The following is a 13481-nucleotide window of genomic DNA, read 5'->3' on the forward strand; positions in this document are numbered from 1 at the left end:
ATCCTTCATCCAGAAGCAGCAGAAACATTTTTTTCTAGTACACGTGGAACATTCAACAGGATAGACCATATTTGGGCCCAAAATAAATCTTAACAAATTTAAAAGAATTGAGATCATACAAAATACATTCTCTGAACAGATTGGAATAAGACAGAAATTAATAGCAAAAATACAGGTGGAAAATTCCCAAAGATTTGGAAATTTAATAATGTATTTCTAGATAACCCCTGAGACAAAGAATAAATCGCAAGGAAAATTACTATTTTCAGTGTCATGAAAATGAAAACACAACACATCAAAATTTGTGTCGCCAGGCTTGGTGGCCCACACCTGTCATCCCAGTGGCTGGGAAGGTTGAGGCAGGAGAATTATGAGTCAGCCTCAACCAAAGCAAGGCACTAAGCAACTCAGTGAGACCCTGCCTCTAAATAAAACACAAAATAGTACTAGGGATGTGGCTCAGTGGTCAAGTACCCCTGAGTTCAACCCCTGGTACCTCCCCCCACAAAAAAAAAAAGGAAAAGAAAAAAAATTGTGAAATGCAGAAAAAGCAGTGCTTGGTGGGACATTTAGAATGTTAAAATGCTTGTATTTGAAAAGTCTTTAATCAATGGTGTAAGCTTCTACACTAAAAGCTAGGAAAATGGTAAAATCAAAATAAGCAGAAGGAAGGAAAAGGTAAAGAGCAGAAACCAATGAAAGAGGACAGAGAAAATTCATGAAATCAAAAGAAGTTCTTTAATAAGTTCAGTAAAAGTTATAAACATTTAGCCAGATGGAGCAAGAAAAAAGAAGATACAAAGTATCAATATTTGAAATAAAAGAGGAAATTTCACTATAAATTTAAAATGATAATATTTAAAATGATAGTAGTCAAATGATAATAAGGAAAGATTAAAAATAGCTTAAGGCCAACACATTTGAGAACTTATTTGAAAGCCATTATGTATACTAGCCAAGAACAGTTAGATATTAAAATTTAAAGGCAATGTCATTTACAAGCACATTATAAAAAATGGAACACAAATAAATCTAATGAAATATATGCAAGATATGTACACAAAATATTTTAAAGTTACTGAGAGAAATTAAAGATCATAAAAAATGGGGAGGTAGGGGCTAGGGTTGTGGCTCAGTGGTAGAGCACTTGCCTGGCACATGCAAGGCACTGGATTTGATTCTCAGAACCACATAAAAATAAATAAAGTGTATGTATTGTGTCCATCTACAACTAAAAATAATTTTTTTAAAACTGGAGAGGTAAAATATGTTTAGGGATCAGGGGATTTAATATTATTATGATAACATTTTCCCCAATAATTGATCTATAGATTCAATGCAGTCCCCATACAAATCCCAGCAGGCTCTACTGAAGAATTTGAAAAGTTGATTCTAAAAGTTATATAAAAATGTAGGGGTTGGGGTTGTGGCTCAGTGGTAGAGTGCTTGCTCTGCAAGTGTGAGGCACTGGATTCCATCCTCAGCACCACATAAAATAAATTTTAAAAATAAAGATATTGTGTCCATTTACAACTAAAAAAAAAATTTTTTTTTTAAATGTAAAGAGTCAAGCAGGTGGCACACTCATATAACCTGCTACTCCCAGCCTGAGGCAGGAGGATCACAAGTTCTAGGTCAACCTCAGCAACTTAGCAAGAATGTCTCAAAATAAAGGGGCTGGGGATATAGCTCAGTGATAAATTGCCCACTGGGTTCCATCTCCCATACCAAAAAAAAAAAAAAAAAAGTAAAGAATCCACAATAGCCAAAACAATTTTTAAAAAGAACTAAGAAAACTCACATTACCTGTTTTCAAGACAGCTATGGTGTTAGCATAACAATTTAACAAAATACAAACACCCCATATGTCGTTAATGGATTTTCAACCAAGATGCCATGACATTTCAATGGTGAAAGAGTTGTTTTCAACAATGGTGCTGGAATAATCCACCAAGACTCCATACAGAAGAAAAATTTTAATCCTTACCCTTACCATGTGCAAAATTAACTCAAAATGGATCATAGACCTAACCACAGACCAAAAACTGTAACTTTCCTAGAAGGAAATAAGAGAAAAATCTTTATAACTTTAGCTTACACAAAATTTTCCTCAATAGAATACCAAAAAAAAAAAAAAAAAAAAAAAAAAAAAATATATATATATATATATATATATATATATATATATATGAACTATTGAAAAATTTTGGTTCTTGGTATGGTAAAGTTAAGAAAATGAAAAGATAAACCATAGACTTGGAAAAATATTTGGAAAGCGATGGATAAAAGGCCAGACCTAGGATATATAAAGAATTCTTTCAATTCAATAAATCTGCAACAGTAGAAAAGTCGGCAAAAATGTAAATGTGCACTTCACCAAGGAAAATGAATGGATGCAAATGAGCCCATGAAAAGTAGTTCAACATTTTTAGCCCTTAGACAAATGCAAATTAAAACCCCCATGAGATTCACTATACACCTACTAAACTGACTAAAATTAACATGCTTGACAATACCATGTGCTGTTGACTGCAGAGCAAATGGAATCTTCATACTTTGCTGGTAGGAACACAAAAGTGTATATAACCCGTTTGGGAAACAGTTTAGCAATTTCTTATAACATTTAACATGCATTTACTATGTGCCATGAGACCCAGTGATTTCATTCCTAGTATTTATCCTAGGAAAAATAAAAACATATGTACTCAAGGACTTACATATGAATATTCACAGCAGCTTTATATATAATAGCCCCAAAATGCAAAGAAACCATGTCCATCAACTGGTGAATGGATAAACAAATTGTCATATAACCAAACAACTGAACATAATTCAACAATAAAAAAGGAATGAACTAATAATATGAATGAGTCAAAATCATTATACAAAGTGCAGAAAAGTCAGACACAAAGACCTCCTTCTTTATGATCCTATTTATAGAAGTGTTTGGCAAAGGCAAAACCACAAGGGCAAAATGTCAGGTCAGAGGTTGCCAGGGAAGGGTAGAGGGAGAGACAATCAGCTTCAAAGGGGCACAAAGGAACATTTGCTGTGATGAAAACAGTCAACAGGGTTATTGATGGTGGTTACAAAACTGAAAATATTTGTCAAAACTCACTACACTGTAAACTAAATTAAAAGATGCATCATACTAACAGTAAATTATGCTTCAATAGCTATGATCTCTTAGCTAAAAAAAAAAAAAACAGGTATGGAATTCATGCAGCTAGCAGCAGTGGCCAAAACCATGTTGGGGAGTGAAAAGATCCATCGCTTCTGCTGGGCAGAGTCATCCACAGCTTCCACCGCCACACCCAACCCTAGACACTTGACCCTGGCTCTGCCCACCTGCTGCCTCCAGAAACTGACTTCCACCTACTGATCTCCAGAAATGAATTTTGCTTAGAGTCCCTGCTTCTCCACATCACTATGCAAAGTCTGTAGCAGAGACATATGATTGGCATAGCTTAGTTTGTGTGCCCATTCCTTACCTGCAAATGAGGCTGGGAAAGAGGGTGTTCCACACTGCCAGCTTCTATAGTGTGGCAGACTGCACCATAAGCTGGGGAACCCCTCTGACACAGGAAGCAAGTTCCCTACCTACTCTCCAGCATAATTCTTTGCTGGATAGCAAGAAGAGTGAAAACATGTCCACTATACCTCTCATATCATGACCCTGATAAGAATTTTAATTAAGATGAATGTCCAATACTTGAAGGATACAATCAGATCTCTCCACTTTGGCACACAAAGCCTGATCCTACTCTGTCTTCCTACCCTCTCACTCTACCACCAGGCTGGCTCTGATCACCTAGGAACTGTCCTTGCCCTCTCATTCTTTGTTCTCACAGCTTGGGCACTGCTTTGCTTGAAAGGTTCTCCTCCACCATCTGCAGCAGAGATGCTCCCACTCATTTGTGAGCCCTACTTCAGCAAAGCCATGCCAAATCTGTGGGCAACAGGAACCAGGCACTCAGACCCTCTTGTCTACCCAGAATTTAGTAGGTATAAATGTGTGGTGGATGAGAAGTACCCTTCTCTAGAATCAAAGCAGCAGCTTCCAGGGAGCAAAAAGTACTTTAAAATAAAGAAATCAATTCATATAGTCCAAAGAAGTAACAAAAAACAGGGTGCAGTAATGCACACCTGTAGTCTCAACTGCTCAGAAGGCTGATGCAAGGCCAAGACGCAAGGATGGCTTGAGTCTAGGAGTTCAAGATTGGCCTAGGAAATGCAGGAAGACCCTGTCTCAAGGGAAAAAAGAAAAAGAAAAAGAAAAAGAAAAAAAATAAAACAGAACTAGCAAAATTTGGAATGTTTTCCAGAATGTCTGAACCAATGTATGACTTTTGGCCCAATGTCTTTATTCCTCATGGTGTCCTGAACATTCTCCCTGAGCAAATAAGACAAGTTAAGACAATATCTGAAAACTCTAAGCCAAGAAACACGAAGAAATGAAACACCCTCACATGCCAAAGGGGCCCAAGACCAGGTCCCGTCTGAGTTGAGATGGAAACATGGCATGTAGCTGAAACTTGTTGTGAAATGCTTCTCACTGATCATTAGCAAAGCCAACAATTAGATCAAAGATCAAAATCACTTCCTGCAAAACACATGAGCAAAATATACCTTGGATACAGCTGATCTGAAACTCAAATCACTATTTAGTGTTATTTCCATCCACACTGACCCCAAGCAACTGCATGAGATATGAAGAGGGGGACGTTCCAGGGAGGACAATTCCAGGAAGAGCATTCTGGGAAGGGTCTTGATGGAAAGACTTGGGTGTGGCAGACAGACCCTACTACCTTCCACATCTCCCATCCCCAGGCTGTGTCACTGAAGGTGAGAATTCACTGACCCACCTAACCTTGACCCCAAGTCCACCTTACACTCCTCTTGCTTTGTGGATATTCTGCCCTCCACAAAGATCCCTTCATGGTAATTTATTCAGGTCTTCCTTGTTTAGGATGGCTGTGTGCCCTTTGCTCTCTTTCATCTTTGCTTTTCTCTCTACACTAGCCTTCTGGGCACATAAGGCTTTTGAATATCTTGTTTGTGGATTTTTCAATTTTGAGCTTCATCTGGAAGGCTTCTTGAAGTCTGTAATGAAGTTCTCATGCAAACACACACACACACACTCACACACACTCTATATTGCCTTTCAAGGTGGGCTCCAGTAATGCTAATTTCAACCGACAGACTACTAGAAGACATTGATGGCCAAGAGGTGACAAGAAAAAAGGAAATCAGAAAGAGGAATGTGTTCAGCCCAGGTTGAATGAGTCACGGTGGGCAGGCAGAGACCAGAGGCAGAGCCAGAGATAACTGAAGCAAGGGCTCTGCTCCTCCTCCCATCTGTGACAGAAAGTTCTATGGCCACCTTGCTAGATTGCCCTGCCTGGCCACCTCATAGGTCCTGAAAACAGGTTAGGAAAACCATTCCTAAGAAATTTCACAGTAGAACTTGAACAAAAAAAAAAAGACTGAAGTCATTAGCAAAAGAAAATCCCAAGAGATAGCATTGCTTTCTCAAACAGCCTCTCTGGCTTGGGAATGCGTACCATACCCATTTTGTACTGAGAGAAAAAACTTTTATAACCTTATAAAAAAGTTACATAAACAACACTATCCCCTTTGTTGGTTTTTTTTTTTTTTCTTTTTTTCAAGGATTGTTTTTGAAAATAGATAATTTTACTGATCCAAGAGCCAAGAATTGTTGCTCTGTCTCGAGGAGCTGCTGGATGCCCTTCTTGGCAGAACCGTTTGTTTGCCTAAGATTATGCATGTTTGCTGGGGACATAAATATGAGCCTGGATTAGAGATGGCCGCACCTGAGCAGGACTGGTTGGTGCTGACGCATTTGGCTCTCAGGAAGCACCAGTCCACTCTCTCACTTGCTCCCTCTTTCCTCAAATCAAAACTCTCCCTGAACGAAGATGCAAAGATGGATGTGTTTACAGTCAAACTGACCAAGTAAATGATACACAGAAAAGACAGATTAAAACTGCTGGTATCCAGAGTCAGGAGAGAAGAGAGAGAAGTCAGTAACCCCCTAGGCAAAATTCAGCAATTGTTAGAGGCTATTATACCCAATAAAAGGACAAACCACAAAAAGAAATGAAAGCTGTATGCAAATGGTAGTTTTAAACATGTGCACTCCCCACCACGAATGCACTTAGTTCTACTTCTAACATTCCCTACTCCATCTCAAAGGAGATGTTTCTGATTAACCAGAGGAAATCATTGCAGAATCAGTGCTGCTCTGAAGTGTGATTACATTATGCAAAATAATAGGATACAACCTAGTAGGAAGGAACTTGAGCAGCACATAAAGTTTATGCTTTGATGCAAATCATCTGCTGGAATCGTAAGTATAGAACCTTCTCTACCCCAGTCCAAAAACACAAAACATGCAGCTTTAAGAGAGAGGACTGAAAAGAAACATCCTTCAAGTAAGAATGCAGCCCACAGATGTTCTTTGTGAGGCAGGTATCTGGGAGAGAAGAGGGGGGTCTCCTACTAAGTGGCAAGCCTGTGCAGTTTGAGTCCTCTTCTCTTTAATTATGACCACTCAAAATAGTAATTTTGATATTAAATGTCCTTCCCTAACAAAAGGAAGAAAAGTAAATCTTTGCGAAATGATGCACAGTGTTGAATGCCAGACGTTTTTACCTCCAGCATACTTTCAGTGTTCCATTTTTCTCTGCAATACCACCTCAAAAATAACCACGCATTCCCACTAATACTGAAGTATCTCAGGACTGGAGACTTGATCATTGATCTGACTAATACCAAGCACAGGGTCTGGCTCACAGTGGAGCTGGACAAAGAGCATTTGAATTATCCATATGAATAAACACACACAGTTACAACCTCTTTCTGGAACACGTCCTTCCTACAAATCCCATCCACAGGGTAATTTTCTGAACTGAAGGAAATGTTTTTCAATTTGGCACATCAGGATTTAAAGAACGAGTTGAGGGTCTGTACTTGTTAATTTGCAAAAACACATCAATTTTATTAGTTTTGACCTGAGAATCAGCTTGGGAACATGAGAGGAAGCAGAAATGTGGGCATGTTGATTCTTAAGAGACCCTGCCAGTCAGCAACTCCTGTACCTCAACACGACTGCATTCTTTGCTATTTTCCTTGGAAGACCATCAGAGCGTGCAGTGAGTATGTCTTATCAGCTTCCAGGTGTAGGCAAAGGGCCCAGCCACTTCAAACAGGGAAGCAGCACAGGGGGAAGGACACCAGGGTAATGGAACCCAGGATGGCCTGCTGAGGCTAAAGGCTGCCAGATAACAATACCTGACTGTTTCCTGTCACCTGAACTTCCCACTGTTTCCTTTGATTTTTTGAAAAAGCCTATATAAGGAAGGGTTTGTTTACCCTGAAGGAAGAAATAAACTGAAAACAAACAGGCTACCACCTCTTCTCACCCTATCAAACCTATGTGAACTCTTTGGGATCACATTGATGGAAACAAAGTCCCCCAGTCTTAAGCAGATGTGCCTTCAGCTCGGATTTTACATGGAACTTCCAGGGCTGCTTAATGTTTCTGTGAAATCATTCATCTCTTCCTTTACTCTCTAGTGGTTTAAGATGTTTTCTTCCAGTGTCCCTTCCATACACAGTGTTGGAAGCAATAAGGACCAAAACAAAAGTCCCATTTCTGACTCTGCTCTCTTGTATTTATTTGGGTCCTTATTGCTTCCAACACTACAACTGATGATGGACGCACAGGGTTTCCCCAGGACAGCTGTCCTTTGTTTTGCTGACACCTCTTAAGTGGCTGTGCCCTCCACGCTAAGAGCAAACTGTTCCTGTATTCCTTCTCCCCAAGAGTGTCAAACTCTAGGACAACCTTCTGAAAACAAACACCACCATCCCCCTTGACCTGTGAGAGGGTTGAACTTAGTGATTTGCATACGGTACTGCATTCAGAGCTGACAGTTTCCATGTGTGGGCTACAGCTGAATTCTACTCTCTAGGGTTCTCAGAGCTACTTTGCTTTTTTCTGCAGTGTTGAGATGTGCAGTCTTCTTTCCATCTCTGTTAAAAGCTCGGCAGGGACTGGAAGTCACACTCCTTTCCTCTGTTTCCTGGATTAGTTTTTCCATCTCAATGGTTGAGAAATACTGTAACTTCAGACCACAAAAGAGTTGGGGGTAATAGGATTGATACTTTTTAACAGATAGAGGAAAATGGCAATCAGCAAAAAGGTTTTATGAAAACTTTCAACACAATTTGAAGAATTAGATTCAGAGCTACTAATGAAAGTTGGCCCATTTGTTTACACATCTATTCACCCATATTTTGAGGGTCCATTCATTTCCATCCATTGCGTTTGAAGACCCAGGAGGACTTCTATGATGCATTTGCCAGCAGAAAATCTTTTCAGCATTATCCAATTGCATATGTGAGATTTAGTGCTTCCTCTAACTTCATCTGTACAATGATGTTTGGTTGTAATAGATTTTATTTAACAAAATCTATGCTGTCTCCCTTGGGGGTCCAAATGTACACAATTTTGGACACCAAGAAGCTGCGTTCTCCTTAAACCACTGATATTGTTAAGGCACTCAGCAATTGCCCTGTTGGGTTGAGTGTATACAGACTAGAAGACAAACAAGTAATCCAGGCCCATTTAGTGCATCAGCTTGGTAATAAGGACTGAAGCCTGAGGCCGGCTATGGTCACAGAACACCAAGATCATGAGGGCTTGGTCAGCAATGCTTTCTGGTAACTCAGAGCTAAACAGCACCACAAAACTCTGCCACACAGGCAGTATACTGTCCAAAACACATGGGTCATCCAAGAAATATGAAGCCAAATTAAGAAGGCCAGAATTCCCTCTGAAAGGCCAGCAGACAGCATGGCGCCAGAATGGTATCCAGCTCCAGACCAACATCAACTTCTATAAATCAGAAAGAGTAGCATCTGACCTCTCTGGGGCAGAGCAAACCTCGGACAACTTCTTCCTCAGTTTCTCTAGTGTTATCTTTCAGCACTCCTGAATAGTAAGTGCCAGGATGGATCCTAAGTCACATAAGTCCTGGGATGTGATTGGTCTACCAAAACTGAAGCCACTACTTAGTATAGTGTAAGTCCACAGGTTGGGCAGCCACTTATAAAAAACCATACCAGCAGTAGACTTAGTTGGTTAATAGCTGGAAGATGGCATGAGTAGCCTTCCCTCATGATGGTTACAGAAGTGAGATATCCACATGCATAATTTCTAACTAGCACACCATCAATTTCATTTTATTTATTTATTTATTTATTTAAGAAAGCAAACTAGGAAGTTTGGTTTCTTGTTTGGTTGGTTGGTTTTAGGTGTTGGTAAGTTTTAGATACCATTATTCTAAACTACATCCTTCCCATACTGCTCCTCTGCCCTCTTCACTGAAACAAGGAAGAAAAACAGACATGGAGTCAAACCAACAATGGTATTTTCAAACATGGGAACAAGGGCTGATGGGCCTCTCCGTGCCATATGACTGATTTCTTTCTCTTGAGGTAACTGGACAATATTCAAGCACTAACTGTAAAAAGGTAAGAATGCCTGTCTGAGTTTCCAAGTTTTCACCCAAAATCTCTTCTGTAGAAAAGAACAAAGGAGGGCTGGGGATATAGCTTAGTTGGTAGAGTGCTTGCCTCACATGCATGAGGCCCTGGGTTCAATTCCCCAGCACTGCCAAAAAAAAAAAAAAAAAGGAAAGATTTTAAAACCAACTTGGACTGAACTACTAACAAGGTGACAAGGCATTTCCAGCTAAACCTGCAACCCATAACATCCTTAAACACCATCAAATAGGAAATTAAGCTTTCAACAAAATGTTTCTGGGGGGTCATATTCAGTCTCAGTCATATTCAGGGACTCTATTGAGAAATCACAGGCCTTAACCAAAAAGCAAGCGTTTTACTTTTAAAAACATTCCAATAAGAGGGAAGAAAAGAGATGGGGAAATAAGAAAACAAGTTCACAAGTGCAATGCTTTAGACTTCGACTGAATTCATAATTTTGAAAAACCCATATTTTATTATGAAACTTCAAAATGAGGACACAGTTAACATACAATGAAAAGGCCAAAAATGATGGTAAACTGTGCTTCCATTAGAGTTCACCCGCCCAGTGTTAGGGCTGGAAAGAACAGAAACCTGTAGAACAGGACCAACCACAGGCAGCACAAGGCTGACATCAAACGTAGCAACCTGAAGCCCTGCGGAACCCTAGCACATGGCAGCGGGCCGCATTTGGCTCTCTTGGCCCTCTTTCCAAAACTCCATCTGGTGGGTGGAAGACTTGAAGATTGTCCAGAGAAGAGAAACAAAGTTGCTGGAAGAATGGAAACAGGGGCCACAAAGAAAGATGAAAAACAAATGTACCAGGGCAAACCATCCAAAAGAAGATGCATTTGTGAGGTGAGGGATTCTGGGCTGGCCCCACAGGGTACATGCCTCTTCATGGGCATGAGAGGTTTTTTAAATCATCTTTACAATTTTGAAGTTCAGGACATTAAGCACATTCTTGTTGTGCTACCATCACCACCATCTATCCACAGAATTCTTTTCCTCTTGAAAAATTGAAACTTTGTATCCATGAAACAATAACTTTTCATCCCTCCTTTTCCCCCAGCCCCTGGAAACCACCATTCAACTTCCCATCTTTGAATACCACATATAAGTGGAATTATACAGCCCTTGGCAACTGGCTTATTTCACTTAGCATAATGTCCTCAAGCTAAAGGATTATTTTTAAGGCATTTAACAAGTATTAGCTGCGAATGCTAACCAGCTGTTTTCCATCTTCCATAAGAACAAAGAACACAAGAGAAAATGAGTTTAAATTGCAGGGGTAGAAAAAGTTGTCATGCTGGAATATAAGCTCTTTTAAAGAAAGTATGCCTATTCTTTAGTACTTCCAAAAGGGCTGTAAATGATGATGTGTCAACATATATTGCATTGACTTATTTCCTTATAAGATCCTGTAAGGTAATGCAATTCAACAAGACCTCATGAACCTATGATTGTAATGGTGTGGATTTTACTAAAGAAATAGAACATACTGTCCTTTTCCTTGAAAAGCATTATAATTTACGCTGGGAAACAATACAGCTTTCTTCAAGTTCTTATGGTGCTTGCCATTTTTACCATACACCAAGTGGGGGCAAATAGCTTTCAACTACAGCACCAATTCTCACAAACTATTAGAGGCTACAAGAAGTCCTGTGAGTCCAAGATAGAGCACAGAAAAGATACCACGATTATTGTTGTTTGATACAGGTCAAGAAGGGACAAGCAAGACTAAAAGCACCATGTTGTGCCATCTGGTCAAAACTGCCATGCTTTGTTGTGCATTATCAATTGCTTAGCACCGATTAATACTAGTTTCATGTTTGTCTTTCCAACTAAACTGAGATTTGCAATAATAGTACCACATTCTCACATTATGAACTGTACAAACGTAAAATAACGTGACAAGAAACAGGTACCAAGACAAAGACCTCATCCATTACTCATTGGTTTACCTATTCTCTGGATCCCATCCTCAACATCCTTTGGTCTTTTCTCCATCAATATTCCTTCTCTTTATCTTCTTTCTTTCTTCAGGGACCTTTCCCCACATGGCACATGAACTTGCCTCATCTTCTCCATAACTTAAAAACAACTACCATATCCAGGCCTGAGTGCCCCCAACTTCTAGGCTAGCTTTTCTGTTGTCCTTCAAAATGAAATACAAAGAGCATTCTAAACTCATGGCCCACAAGTCTTCATCTCCCACCCTCTTTCACACTCTGCAGTTTGGGATTTCCTTTATGTAACCACCAGAGAGTGTTTTGTTTGCCAATTATCCATTATGGCTAAATTCAATGCACTCTTTTCAGCCCTTATAAAGTTTGCCCTCTCTGGTATATTACATGCCCTTAACCCCTGCTTAGAATTTCACCCCTTGACTTTGGTTACTGACATTCCCCCTGGTTATTTCTCTTCCCTCTCTGCCTGCTCCTTCCAACCACAATTTAGATGACAATGCACCTCTTCTTACCATGCAAACTCTTTCTGAGCATTCTCACCTCCTGTGACTTATATCTGATTATACAATGGCCTCTTGCACAATCCATCTGCATCCCCCCATGGGCCTGTAACTCAATCTACCCCAAATGAAGCTCATCGTTTCTCATTGTCCTTCCTTCTCTCATCAGTGCTCTGATGAGATTCCTTATTTCTAATCTTGATAACTAGCACATCCATCAAGACAGCTGCCCGGACCAGAGACTGGGTGTCACCCGATCCCTCCCTGTTCTCTCATTCTTCCTTTCCCACCACTCCTTATCACTGCTAATTCTTCCTCCTCCGTTTCCTTCCTTACTTTTCCTTCTCTCCATTCCTACTGTCAGCATTCCAGCTTGGGCTTTCATTGTGCTTCACCCAGGTGACTGCTACCAAACCACAAATGGCGCCCGGCCTCCATTATGGGTGCTTACGTCATCTGCAGAACAATCCTCCTAGCCCACAAATCTGCTCACATTACTCCCTTGCCCATATGTTTTAATGTTTCACACAGTCTACCAAATAAACACAACACTGAAAAGCCCCTTGTGACCTGGATTTTGTACACAACCTTTACTACCTCTATTCCTTTCTACTTCAGTCTCCATCAAGAAGAAAAGTCCTTGCCATTCCCAGGACACACAATTTTCTCATATGCATCCACGTTCTGTACTTTATGCCCTTCCCTCTGACAGACCCAAGTCCCACCCTGTCCTCTAAGTATGCAGCCATAGTCTTCCGAATCTCTCTGATCTGGCTTAAATGCTTCAAAGATGCTATCTTAGCAATACACACACACACACACACACACACACACACACACATTTTTTAAAAGGAAAGAGACAAACTCTGCAAAATCAATCAGTTGACCCACCCAGGGTAGTGAGAAGCCAAATCCACTTGTAAAATATCTGTGCTGGGAAAATAAAAAGCATCCTCTCTTGTCTATTTTCAAGTCACTGTAGAAACAGATATTTCCAAGAAACTCCTCTTTCTTCTACAGCAGGAATCAGCAAAGTAGAGCCTCTGGGCCAAATCCAGCCTAACACCTGTTTTTGTAAATAAAGTTTTATTGGAACACTACCACACCCATGTGTTTATGTACTGTCAAGACTGCTTTTGCACTGCAGTTACAGAGTTGAGTAATTGAAACAGAAACTCTATGACTCACAAAGCTAAATATATTTACTATCCAGATTTTTGAAAAAAATACTTACTGATCCAATTGACACAAACAGAAGAATTTTCTTTCTTTACCAGTGACCATGAAATGGAGCTTTTGATCAATGATTCAACACTTCTATGATTATAAATGATCACACCTATGCTTTCAAATCAAGTTACAAATTTGTATGGAGCCTCTCATGGGAACTTCCAACTCTCTTCTTTTTCTTTTTTATAACTTTGGGTGGGTATGAGGG

This window comes from Sciurus carolinensis, chromosome 2 (genome assembly GCF_902686445.1).
Source record: "Sciurus carolinensis chromosome 2, mSciCar1.2, whole genome shotgun sequence".
Classification (NCBI taxonomy): Eukaryota; Metazoa; Chordata; class Mammalia; order Rodentia; family Sciuridae; genus Sciurus; species Sciurus carolinensis.